This window comes from Pipistrellus kuhlii, unplaced genomic scaffold (assembly GCF_014108245.1).
Source record: "Pipistrellus kuhlii isolate mPipKuh1 unplaced genomic scaffold, mPipKuh1.p scaffold_m20_p_1, whole genome shotgun sequence".
NCBI classification, from domain to species: Eukaryota; Metazoa; Chordata; class Mammalia; order Chiroptera; family Vespertilionidae; genus Pipistrellus; species Pipistrellus kuhlii.
Window position 1 is genome coordinate 51,219,823 of NW_023425404.1, and position 14,222 is coordinate 51,234,044.

A 14,222-nucleotide genomic window follows, 5' to 3' on the forward strand; every position below is an offset into this window, starting at 1 on the left:
TTTTAATTAGCAAGAAAAATAAGAGTGCTTGCCTGCTTCTCTTTGTATAAGTTATGATACAGAGTGAGCATCTTTCTATGCCTTGGCAAATTGTCATATTTCTAAGTTTGAATCAGCTTCCAACATTTCATCCTCTGTGCTTTCAATGTAGTGAAATGTTTCCAAGAGTTCCTTTAATGTGAAGGGTTTTTTTTTGCCAGTGTCATTTCTTCTGAGCCATTCATCATAACCAATTATTTATTTTGTCTTCACTAAGTTTCTCTGCATAGCTAGTCTCTCTCAAATAGCAGTGAGCAGTGTGCTGACAGTTCCACAGTTAGCTGTTTCTTCTCTAACATCTATACCATTTATATCTGACCCACGTTTCACTTCCAGCATTATTAGTTTAATTTATTTGCTGCACTTTTATCTTTGTTGGCTTATTTCCTCTATTAATGACCCATTCTTGTAAAATGTCACATGGGTTTATCACTGGGAGATAAGGAGACAATACAATGATACTTCTGTCCCTAAGCTGAATAACATGTGCAAAGTCCATCACCAATGGACTTGAAAAGAAGTGCCATAATTGGTCGCTGATCATGACACACATCTGTTATTTAATGATTTGTAGACTGAAGAACTAGCAGTAAAGGTCGCATTTTATGCAATTACAGTTAATATACCACTGTAAGTGAAATATTAACTGTGCTGTTGATGAACTAATGTTAACTTAATAAAATATACTCATTGAAAATCTTGCATATAAGAACCGTGCAAACTGAGGACTTTGATCAAGCAAAACCACAGGATAAATAGACACATTAATAAAGGAGACTCTAGCAAACATCTACCAAACCTTGATAGATAAAGTGAACAAAAAATTAATAAGGATATAGTCGACCCAAACAACATAATCATTGTGTTAGTTGGGTCCTATAGTAAGCTGATATTGAGACAGTTTTGGGAGTACAAAAGGTTTAAGTTGCTGTACTAATCCATTCAGTCACCACTGGGCACAGGTATAGGACTCTCTTTCACGGCCCGCGTAGAAAGAATTCCAATTCAGGGTTCAGCTTCTGGAGAAGGGCCGCACACAAATGAAAAGAGACTGGGTAATGAAGTAGATCATATAAATTTCACAAATGTTCTTCCCTGTCTTTAACAGTAGCTCTAACCTCCTTTGCTGATCTGTGTCAATTACCTCTGCTAAAATAGTGACTCCTCTTGCTTTCTAGTCACTGCTTACATGAAGTCCAAAAGACCCAGGCTGTACCATAGTTTCTAGTCAGTAGAATTCTTGCTGTGTCCCTTAGCAAGAGTGAGCTTCTTAGGAACCATGACTTCCAACCCTGAAGAACCAGAGTTGCAGGAACAGGAAGCAGAGTCCTCCAGGGAGTCATTGGGAATTAGACTTGCTACTCCTTGGTTCCATCCCAGATATTCTTCTATTGGATACATAGCAGCATGTAAAGTTTTTTGATTCAGTGCATATACTGCATCCTGGATGATGGCACGCCACCCTCACAGAGCATAGCCTCTAAGCTGACACTTCAATCGCCCCTGCCACAGGCCATTCCAGCATTCTGTCGGCTCAGCCTCTCCTGAAAACTGCAGTGTGCAATATGACCAGTGTATCTCATAGTCATGGGCCCACTCCTGCACCTCCTTACCTGGGAAGTAGGTTCCCTGATTGTATGCTATCTTGTGTGGAATTCCATGTTAGCAGAATAGGTACTCTGTAAGCCCCCAGACAGTGATACTACCTGAAGCTCTGTGGGCAAACTCATACCATGAATAGGTATCTAATCTTAGGAAAATAAAGCACTGACTCTCTTAGGATAGGAGCATCCTAGTGTGGTCAACTTGCTACCAAGCAGCTGGCTGATCTCTTTAAAGAACAATGCTCTATGAAATACTGCCAGAGCAGTGGACTCTGTTGCCGGCAGGATGGACATTCAAAGGTGGCAGTAGAACTAAGAGTCTTCGTAAGTGCAAGTCCATGTTTTGGGGCTTATGATTAACCTCCATCCATTCATGTTTCTATTGTGTCAGCTGCCAAAGGATGCTAATGTCTGAGTTATTTTGATTACTTGACTGTTTAGTACCTCTTCTATAATAGATGCTTTTTGGTGAGCATGAACATGTAATGCAAAGGTTTTCACACTTTGTGCACATACCAGTATATCCATACATAGTATCATACAATATGTACTCTTTATTTTCAGATTCTTTTGCCTGTGAGATTCATCTGTATTGTTGTATGAACCAGAAGCTATTTCCTTATATTGCTAAGTAGTATTCAACTATATAAATACATATTAATAGACATGTGGATTTTTTCTAATTTTCAGCTATATATCAATAAAGAACATTTTTATACAAGTATTTTATTGTAGACAATATGCATTTGTCACTTTTGGAGACTGTGTATGTGTATATATAGGAGGGGGCAAAAGGAGATTTACAGTTCAGATGGAAAATAATACAGGAATGAGTAAATAATAATACAAGAATAAACGATTTTGCATACTCACAACTGTAAGCCTACTTTTGCCACATGTTGTATATATATGTGTGTGTAAATATATTTATATTGTGACATATATGCATTATACATATGTATGAACGGCTGTTTAACTTTTAAGAAGTTGTCAAATATTTTCCCAAATTTCAACTTGCTCCATATTGTTGTCAACACTTGTTATTATCTGTCTTTTTAATTGTAGCCATTTTGGTAGGTATATAGTTCATTGTCTCATTAAATTTTTTTTATAAATGTTTCCTTTTAACATTTCAGTGTAGAACCAGTGCATTCTTTTTCTTTCTTTCTTTCTTAAAGAAAGATCTATTGATCTCAGAGAGGAAGGGAGAAGGAGAGAGAGAAGGGGGAGGAACATCAATGATGAGAGAGAATGCACTGCCTCCTGTACACCCCCCACTGGGATCAAGCCCACAACCCTGGCATGTGCTTTTAATTGGAATTGAACCCAGGACCCTTCAGTCCACTGAGCAAACTGGCTATCTCATTAAATTTAATACTTTTTCTTTAGATGTTTTTAGGATATTCTGTGTAGATAGATAATATCTTTCCTTTCAGTATTTACACCTTTTTTTCTCCTCTTACAGCATGGGCTGGAGTAAAGTGTGTGGCAACTTAATGGCAAGAGTGGTTAATGATCATAAAAAGAGCTTTGTAAATGCTGCTAAAGAGGAAATGAGGAACTTTTCATAGATGGATAATGTGGTCCAGTTTGCATTTAAAAAGAGCTCTCTGGCTACAGTAAAGGGGGGAAATGTCACCATGGAAGACTAGAAGGAAGACCAGTTAGAAGGCTTCTGAAGTGATGTAGATAAGAAGCGGTAACCTAAGCTAGGAAAACAGCAATTGGAATGAAGAATAAAATTGATTTTTAAAAGATAAAATATGTCTGTCTCCACTAAGTCTACATCAATGTTAATTTTAGTAAACCAATCGATAAAAATATGCAAATATATCAAGCAGAAAAGAAGGTGACAAAAGCAGAAAATTTCAATTGAGTTATACAAAAAGACAAAAGCAGGTGACTTGGAGAATGTAACTCCCTTTGCTGTAACTGACAAAGCCTCAATAGCCTGAACTGCCTCCTTTACTCTTGGTCTCTCTTCTTTTTTTGACCTGAGTCCTCCCTTCATCCTTAGTACTACCCTGTTTCCCCGAAAATAAGACAGTGTCTTATATTAATTTTTTTCTCCCAAAGTTGCGCTAGGTCTTATTTTCAGGGGATGTCTTATCTTTCCATGTGCTAGGTCTTATTTTCAGGGAAACAGGGTAGTAAATGCCACACTTCGTAGCATTTCCCACAACTTTGATTCCATCTCTAGGCGACAAATTTTCAAATCAACTTGGCCTCAGACTTACATTTCCAACTTTTTACCTGATAGTGTTCCTGGATCTTCAAGCTCACAGACTCTAAAATCAAACTCATCCTCTGACCCAAACCAGTTTGTCCTCTCTTCTCTTTCTATTAAAGTTACCACCATTGTCCAAGTCATGCAGTTTTGACATCTAAATTATTTTTTACTCCTCCTTCCACAATAACTCAGTTGCCAAATGTGCCAAATCTCATTGTTTCTTCAAATTATACCCTGGGTTACAGAGCGGAGAGAGTGAGGAGGCTGCGTCTGGCTCCCGCACTCACAGCCATTGCAGTGCATTGAGCTCCATAGAGACAGCGCCGGGGCAAGTGCGAGCCGGCCGGGCACGGGGTGACTGTGTGCTCACCGAGGGAAAGTAATTAAACATGGGCAAAGGAGATCCCAAGAAGCCGAGAGGCAAAATGTCATCGTATGCTTTCTTTGTGCAAACTTGCTGGAAGGAACACAAGAAGAAGCACCCAGATGCTTCAGTCAACTTCTCAGAGTTTTCTAAGAAGTGCTCCGAGTTATCTATAATAAGAAGTGCTCAGAGAGGTCTGCTAAGGAGAAAGGAAAATTTGAAGACATGGCAAAGGCGGACAAGGCTCGTTATGAGAGAGAAATGAAAACTTATATTCCTCCTAAAGGGGAAACAAAAAAGAAATTCAAGGATCCCAATGCACCCAAGAGGCCTCCTTTGGCCTTTTTCTTGTTTTGTTCTGAGTATCACCCAAAAATCAAAGGAGAGCATCCTGGCCTATCCATTGGTGATGCTGCAAAGAAGCTGCAGATGACAAGCAGCCTCATGAAAAGAAGGCTGCTAAGCTGAAGGAGAAATATGGAAAGGAGATTGCTGCCTAAAGGAAAGCCTGTGCTGCCAAAAGAGAGTTGTCAAGGCTGAAACAAGCAAGAAAAAGAAGGAAGAGGAAGAAGATGAGGAAGATGATGAGGAGGAAGAGGAGGAGGAAGATGAAGAATGTGATGAAGAAGAAGATGATGATGATGAATAAGTTGATTCTAGCCCAGTTTTCTTTTTCTTGTCTATAAAGCATTTAACCCCCCTGTGCACAACTCACTCCTTTTAAAGAAAAAAATTGAAATGTAAGGGTGTGTAAGATTTGTTTTTAAACTGTACAGTGTCTTTTTTTTTTTTTTTTTTTTTTTTTTTGTATAGTTAACACACTACTGAATGTGTCTTTAGATAGCCCTGTCCTGGTGGTATTTTCAATAGCCACTAACCTTGCCTGGTACAGTATGGGGGTTGTAAATTGACATGGAAATTTAAAGCAGGTTCTTGGTGCACAGCACAAATTAGTTATATATGGGGATGGTAGTTTTTTCATCTTCAGTTGTCTCTGATGCAGCTTATACGAAATAATTGTTCTGTTTACTGAATACCACTCTGTAATTGCAACAACAAAAAAAAAAAGTTGCAGCTGTTTTGTTGACATTCTGAATGCTTCTAAGTAAATACAATTCTTTTTATTTAAAAAAAAATTATACCCTGAACCTTACTATCATCACCTGACTTCAGGCTCCTCTCACACTTCACCAGAACAGTTGCAAACAGCCTCCATGTTAGTATTCTTGCCTTTAGTTTCTTACTTTCTTGAATTCTGCATGTTGTCATACATTTAATCTCCCTAAAGCACAGATCTGATAATTGGAGAATTGATACAGTGGCTCCTCAGTAGCAATGCATGGTCAAAACCTTTCAGTGGCTCTGAAATGCAGGAGCCTCTAAAACATGGCTCCAAGTAAGTTTTCCCAGAAAACTCTCTTCCTTTGCAACCAGTGATACTCTGACTTTTAGCCAATTTGTAAAAATAAATTTTTAAAATTTCGTCTCCACTCAAATATAGGCTGAGATATTGACTTTATTCCAAAGAAATCAGTAGGAAAGGAGGGAGGGGGAGAATAAATTTGCCATGGAGGAGACTGACAAACCCTATTTCAGCCAGGTGATCAAGGTCAATATCTATGGTGATAAATCATGTTGGTGGCATGTATCCTTGCTGTGATGCAATGAAAATGGCACTTTTTTTCCATTTAAGCCTTAACCCCAATCTAGTAAAAAACAAAAAAGACAAATTCCAGTAGAGGAGCATCCTACAAAATACTTGACCAATACTCCTCAAAACTGTCAAAGTCATCAAAAACAAGGTTGCCATAGTCATGGGAACCTTAAGAAAACATGACATGTAAATGTAATGCAGTATTTTGGATGGGATTCTAGAACAGAAAAATATATTAGGCAAAAACTAAGGAAATCTGAATAAACTATGGACTTAATTAATGCCAGTGTATCAATATTATTTTCTTAATTATAACAAGTGGAACATATAAATGTATGCCATTAATAATAGGAGAAACTGGGTAAGATGGTATATGGGAACTCTTTGCACTACATTCTCAATTTTTCTGTAAACAAAAAACTATTCCAAAAAATAGTCTTTTGTGTGATTTTTAATATATTTTTATTAATTTCAGAGAGGAAGGGATAGGAAGGGAAAGATAGAAGCATGAATGATGATAGAGAATTATTGATTGGCTGCCTCCTGAACATTCCACACTGGAATCAAACCATGACCTCCTGGTTCATAGGCCGATGCTCAACTACTGAGCCATGGCAGCCAGGCAAAAAAAAAAAAAAAAAAAAAAAAAAAGCAGCTTATTTAAAAAAAATATTATTAATGAAAAAAGAAAGTTGCAGAACATTGCTGCTTGCTCTTTATGTAAAGAAAAAGGATGTGTAGCAGTATTTGCTTGCACATGCATAAGCAAGTACCCAAGAAACCTACTGGAGGAGGGGAATTGAGTGACTGGAAGACATGAGGAGAAAGAGGCTTACTCTACAATATATCATGTGTGTGTGTGTGTGTGTGTGTGTGTGTGTGTGTGTGTGTGTGTGATGTGCCATTGAGTTAGTTCCAACTCCTGGAGACTCTGTGAATGAGTGTTGTCCACAATGTCCTGACCTCAACAGCTCCTATGAGTAGACTCATGCCTCAGGCTTCTTTTAAGGGGAGTCGCCCTTATATTTTGTCTTCCTTTTTCCTGCTGCCTTCTATTTTCCCCAGCATTATTGCCTCTTCTAAGGAACCTTGCCTTCTCACGATGTGCCCAAAGTAGGGCAGTTTTAGTTTTATTGTTTTTGCCTCTAGTGATATTTATGGCTTAATTTGCACTAGGACCTATTTGTCTTTCTGATGGAGTCCATAGCGTTCTCCTCCAATACCATATTTTAAAGGAATCAGTGTGTTGTTGTTTTTTCTATCAGCCTGATTCATTATCCAACTTTCATACTGGTGTGGATGATTTTGGTAGCTTTATTTTTTTTCCTCTTTATTGACTTTTAGAGGGGGTAGGAAGAGAGAGACAGATGTCGATTTGTTGCTCCACTTATGTTATGCATTCATTGGTTGATTCTTTGGTTATAATTCTTAGACCTGACCAGGGGTCAAACTCACAACCTTGGTACATCCAGTCAACTCTGTAGCCAACAGAGCTACCTGGCCAGCGCCCATTTTTGGTACCTTTTGAATATGGAACCATGTAAATGCATTTCCTGTTAAACAAACAAGCACCAACACAAACCTATAAAATCAGAAATAAAGAAGATGGTCTGCCAGATTCTCCTGACGTTTTTTATAAGAGGCAACTAGGGTTTTTCCTGTCGGGAAAGAGCAGATGAGAGGCAGCTAAGAACAAACCAAACAGTTCTAAGATCCTTTCCAGAGGAGCATCAGGGCAGAAGTAACCAGTGCTGCGAGGGACATGGAGCAGTGAGTCTTGAGCTCGACCAGGAATGCTTTCATGCAGTTCCAGTTGCCCAATCCATTGGTCTCTTTTGAATCCTGTCTAACTATCTGCCTTTTGAATGATTACTTTTCTCCAGGTTTCAAGCTTGCCCTATTGCCTTCTTGCTCTGTATGCTCTTCCTTGTGGATTTTGTCCATGAAAGTCATTGATTCTATTTAGGGCCAGGATTAAATGACAAAAGAGAGATACTAGAACTCAGTTTTATGGACTATGAGGGCTTACCACCTGGTGAATTGTAATAGTGTAAAGGTAGGGGGCATCACCACACTGCATTTGTTTACTTCTGGGTTCTTGCCATTTTCTCTTTATTGTGTGTACATGACTCTAGGAAAGGCATTGTGAAAAGGTTAATAAGTTGACTTCTGCAAAGTAGAGCTTTATAATTTGAAAAAGACCAACACAATTACTGTCCAATGTACAAAATGGCATGAAGTCAAAGCAACAATTCAAAGCATCAAAATAAGCCTGATTTAAATTTTTTAAAATTTGGTTATAATTCTTAGCAAAAATAATGATAGAGGGAATTTATAATCTAATAGAGCACCCAAGTTCATCTGAAAGATAATCATATTCGTTTGAAATTCTGAAATATGTATACGTGTGGGAATAGAAGGTTATTATTTTTTTCTTTTCTAAGTTTCATTTCTCGAGCCAGTGCTCCTGCATACTCCCTTTGATCCTGAATAGGTGATTCAACTGCAGACAATATATACTGAACCCAACACGCAAGCGGGACTGCTGAGCATGACCAGGCTGACCCCACAAGCCATCATCTCATTGCCTGACAACCAAGAACAATGGTTGGCATCTGCTGACATCCAGGTCTGCATGCAATTGCATTCTGTTCCCAACGTCACCCCAACCCATTTTCCCTTATAATCCTGTCCCCTGCACCTTACTGTCAAGACAGGTTTTGGATGCTTCTAAGCTCCCTGTCCTCTTGGTTGGCTGGCCTTCTCAATAAATGCCTTATATGATTCAATCCTGCCTTCTTTATTGGACATTGGGACAGGCAGCCTGAGCCCCCCGGGGCTTTCCTGAAACAATGCCACAAACCACAGGAGTTTACAGCTATTTCTTGACTTTAACAACCGGGAAAGGGACCAAGAGCCAAGGGATACGAGCAACTGCTAGAAACTAAAAAAAAGCAAGGGATCTTGAATACAGAATTTTATTTCTCTTGGGTAAATATCTAGAAGTCAAATCACTGGATAATACGGTACATATATTTTCACATCTTAATTCCTAATGTGAATGTACCTTTTTATATCCCAACCACCAATGTATGAGAGTTCTGCTTACTCCGCATATTCATAAACATTTGATGCTGTCAGTCTTTTTAATTTTAGCCATATATTGGGTGTGTTGTTTTCTGCCCATTTTTCCTATTGGTTTTTATTCCCCTTGATTTTTAAAGAGTTTTTAATGTATTCAAGATATTACCTCATTATGTGACATACATCCTGAATTTTTTGTTAGTAATTTTGACTTTATCTTTAAAGTTTTTGTAGTTGAAAAAAAAAATTTTTTTGTAAATCCTCATCCAAGAATATTTTTTCATTAATTTTTAGAGAGAGTGGAAGAGAAAGGGAAAGATAGAAACATTGATGTGAGAGCAACACATCGATTGATTGCCTCCTGCATGAACCCCAACTAGGGCCCAGGGAGGGAGGAGCCTGTACATGCCCTTGACAGAATCGAACCTGGGAACCTTGGTCTGCAGGCCAACACTCTATCCACTGAACCAAACTTCCTAGGGCTGTAGTTGAAATTTTTATCTTTTTTTTTTCCCCATTATGTCTGGATTTGGGGTCAGAGTTATAAATCTTCTTACATTACAACCAGGTTTAAAAAAATTAATCCATGTTTTTCTTCTTTTATTATTTCATATTTTCCACTTAGATCTCTGATCCATTTGGAGTTTATTTGCCTGTGGTCCAATTTTATGATATTTTTCAAATGGCTGTTTGGTTATCTAAACACAAATTCTATAAAGATCCATCTTGGTCCTATTTGAGAAGCCACTTTTATAATATATCAAATGTATTTGAGTCTATTTCCAAACTTCCTATTTCAGTACATGAAAATTAAAGTTTTAAGATTTGTATTTTTTCTAGAAATTTATTTTTTGGAAATCTGTGTGAGCCTAAACAACAAAGTTTCAATTTACTAGGAAAGAGGAATAAGGATAGATAGGCTAGATGTCATTTTCAACTGGATTTAGACATCTAACATTTACCTGCAACCTTGAGTTAACCAGAGCAAGCTTAACGGCTGACACACAATGGGATGCAGTACTAAGAAAAGGCAGGGACTCTATCTGAATGCTGCATATAAGACAGACTGGCCTGGGAAACTAAAAAGCCCAGTGTCTAGTTCTATACTATTGTTGCCATCTCTAAGCTATATTTATTAGACTTTTTCTCTCTTCTCTGTCTTCTGAGTCCTCCACACTGGACGATTTCTTTCTTTGTTGTTTTTATACAATCTCTCTTTATGTTATGTTTCTGGGTAAGAATTAAAGGAAATCAGAGAGCAATACATAATCACCTTAATATGCAGAAAAAGACAAACCCAGAAGTCTTAATAGCACTTGGAAGTTAATACAAAGTATGAGGACACTTGTATTTTTGTATTTATTAGTACTTTTGCAACATGTTATTTAATAAATATTCACAGTGAAGAAAGTATAGAAAAATACAGTATAAAAATTATCCCTCTGTAGCTTATAGAAATGACATATACACACAAAAACTATAATTCAAAGTATCCTATCTCATAAACACATCTTACATTTCTTGAATCCTCCATAGATTATACATAGTACCTTGCCATCTGCATATATATTTTATTTTGTAGAGCATACAATGCCAAAATACCACCAGAAAAAATATTTAAATATTGTTTTGTCATATTCATCATCAGGTCTCTAAAAAGTATTTAAAAATTAGTCACTGGATAGTTTTCTTTGATTAATAAGACAATATAGAAGAGACCTTCTGTTTTATTTCAATACAGCCAGCAGTGGAATATTATGATCACCAGGGTGCGCTATAAGCTTTGCCATCTAATTAGTCTTCCAGGCAGAAAAGCCTGAAAATCACAAAGATGTCCAGTTTGGAGTAGGTAATCCCTGAACCAGAAAATTGCCGAACTTTTGCCAGACTGTGGCAGGCACACAACAGAATGTCACCTCACTAGTTCCCATTTGAAAATCGTGAGTATACAAGCATGCTATGTTAACAGATGACTTTGTAACAAAGATGAAACTTAAAAGAGCACATATGTATATAATTCATTTTCTAATAGAATAAAATTTGCAAAAAGTTAATGTTTAAGAGTATAGTTTGTTCTGTATTTCACAAAAAGGGCATGAGTAGGACATAGGTCAAGAAATAATGATAACTTGCCGAAACCAGTTTGGCTCAGAGGATGGAGCATCGGCCTGTGGACTGAAGGGTGTCGGGATCGATTCAGTCAAGGGCATGTACCTTGGTTGCATGCACATCCCCAGCGGGGAGTGTTCAAGAGGCAGCTGATCGATGTTTCTCTCTCATCGATGTTTCTAACTATGCCTCTCTCTTCCTCTCTGTAAAAAATCAATAAAATATATATAGAAAAGAAAAAAAAGAAATAATGATAATTAGAAATACTTTTGTCAATGCAAACTTTTATTTTCTAACTTTAGTTCTAATCAGTCTTCATCTTCACTGATATTATGTTGTATTTTAATAATAACACAAATTGATATTCAATAGGTTAAGACAATAGACTCATATACCCCAAATTGAGATTACTGCCCACACCCCGTTTCTCTGAAATGTCTTTTATTAGAAATAAAGGGTGAAGTTTAAAAAAAAAAAAAAAACATGAATACTTGAAGTAGTTGATATATTTGGTGTGAATGCTTTTCTGTCAAAAGAGGTCAAGTACTCAGAGGACACCGAGGATTTGGCCTGCGGACTATAGTTTACTGAGCCGTTCCAGAGCATCCATATATGTTACATAATACGCCTCTATTATAGCAGTTACTGCTGCGTATTGTAATAGGATTTGCATGTTTGTTAAGCCATTGTGAAACCCTTAAGGAGAGGGACTGACTTTATTCATATTTGTTTTCCCAATGTCCACAGAGTAGTTGGCATAGAAAGTTTGTTTAATAGATTAAGTAGTATTCAAATAGAAACTAGTTAAATTGATGAAAAATTTAAAAACAGGACTGTTTGATGGTTTCTGAAAGCACTGGAAAACCAGTCCTCTATTGAGTTTCATGTTTCAAAGGACTGTGCAATTTTTAAAAACAGCTTTATTGAGATATGTTACATACCATACAATCCACCCATTTAAAATGTACAATTCTTGCCCTAGCCACTTTGGCTCAGTGGATAGACTGTTGGCCTGTGGAATGAAGCGTCCTGGGTTCGATTCAGGTCAAGGGCACATGCCAGGTTACAGGCTTAATTCCCAGTAGGGAACATATAGGAGGCAGCCGGTCCATAATTCTCTCTCATCATTGATGTTTCTGTCTCTCTCCCTCTCCCTTCCTCTCTCTGGAATCAGTAAAAATATATTGTATATTTAAATAATAAAAATAAAATGATCAATTCTGAGATTTTAAAAATTAAGCTATAGACATGCAACATACTAATTTCAGATGTACCACATGAGATTTGCTTTCAAAGAGAGAGATGGAAAAATCTAAAAATGGGTGGAAGAGGCCACAAATAGAGGAAAAGGGAGAGGAGAAAGGAATTCTCCAGTGTGTTCTTTATTCTGTGCTAGGAGAAAAGCTGTGTTGAAAGGGGCTTTGTTGCTGTGTTCAAACTCAGTATAAATCTGAACTTGGCTCATTCAGTAGAGATCTGAATACGCTCTAAGACTGATCCCAGGATCAGAGTATCATTCTTTCAGACTCAGTTATCTAGGGCACACATCCCTTGTTTGAATCATCCCTTTGTTGGTGTGCAAATCTTTATTATCAATGCTGCAGGACAAATTGCCCCCAAAACTTAATGCTTACAGCAACAGTAAACATGTATTTATATTATCACATAGTTTCTGTAGGTCTGGATTTTGGGAGTGGCTTAGGTGGGTGACTCTGGCTCAGGGTTTCTTTCACATGGCATGGGTTGGAGGGTCTAACTCCAAGAATGGCTCACTAACACGGCGGGCAAGATGTGCTGATTCATTGGTTTAATGCCTGTGTTCCTTGCCAGGTGCCCGTGCAAGGGGCTGCTTGAGTGTCCCCATGTTATGGCAACTGGCTTCTCTCTAAGTAAGTGATCCAGGAGAGCATAAAGTGGAAGCTGCAAAGTCTTTTGTCACCTAGCCTTGGAATTTACACATCATAATTTGTGAAAAAACATTCTGGTTACACTGGTCAGCCCAATTCATTATGGGAGGGACTATTGTATGTATATATTTCAAAGAGGATTCCTGAATTCCAGTACCAGCTCTTCAATAAATAGTACCTTTCCATTTAGCCTAACTAAATGAATATACCTTAGAGCAGATCAATAAAGCATCAGAGGAAAAGGGAGGCCTGGGAAGCTTTTCTCCTGGCCAGTCCAGTATCCCAGGATTCCTACTTTAGTGGCATTAACTTTAAAAAAAAATTTTTTTTTGATTTTTTACAGAGAGGAAGGGAGAGGGTTAGAGAGTTAGAAACATTGATGAAAGACATCGATCAGCTGCCTCTTGCACACCCCCTACCAAGGATGTGCCTGCAACCAAGGTACATGGACCGGAATCAAACCTGGGACCCTTCAGTCTGTAGACCTACACTCTATCCACTGAGCCAAACCGGTTTTGGCAGTGGCATTAGCTTTCACTGAACGTTCATCCTTACACTCTTCTATCCTGAGATACACTGTTGCTCTGTTCTCAAGATACTAATCACAGAACACTCCCCTCTGCACTGCACTTTTAAAGACTCTCTTGACATATAGCTACTGGACTGTCTCTCACATACTCTTACCCTTCATGGATTTGCATATGGGAGTTGGCCATAAAACAACAATCAGAAGGACAATCATCTTTCCATCATTTAGAGCAGTGTTTCCCAAACTTTTGACATATGTGTACCCCTTCTATAATTTTCGTAATGCTGAGTACCCCTCATCAAAAAAAAAAAAAAAAAAAAAAGAAAAAAAGAAAAGAAAAGAAAAAAGGATGTATTAGGCTCAGCTAAGCACTGTGCAGTGCATATTCCCACCAAACTCCGGTGCAACGCGTACCCCCACCAAACTCTTCCCGTACCCCCGGGGGTACGAGTACCACACTTTGGGAAACACTGATTTAAAGAATCTAGCTGTACCTGTGACTCATTTAAAAGAAACAATAATAGTCCTGTGAATGAATTCATTAAAACCCTAACCCATAATAGCAGTGATATATCTGGCTAGCTTGAAGAAGACACAATGTACCATATTTGCTAAGTGAGTGAAAAATATTCCCTTCAAATAGAGAATAGCTATTTAAAATATTGCTAGGCATGTCACTGAACCTGGACTCCTCCCCTCCTT

The 14,222-nt window shown here is 37.9% G+C and overlaps 1 pseudogene; it reads left to right on the forward strand.

Moving 5' to 3' along the window:
* The first annotated feature begins 4,111 nt into the window (after nt 1–4,111).
* LOC118722735 lies at nt 4,112–4,981 on the forward strand (annotated as a pseudogene).
* The last annotated feature ends 9,241 nt before the right edge of the window (nt 4,982–14,222 follow it).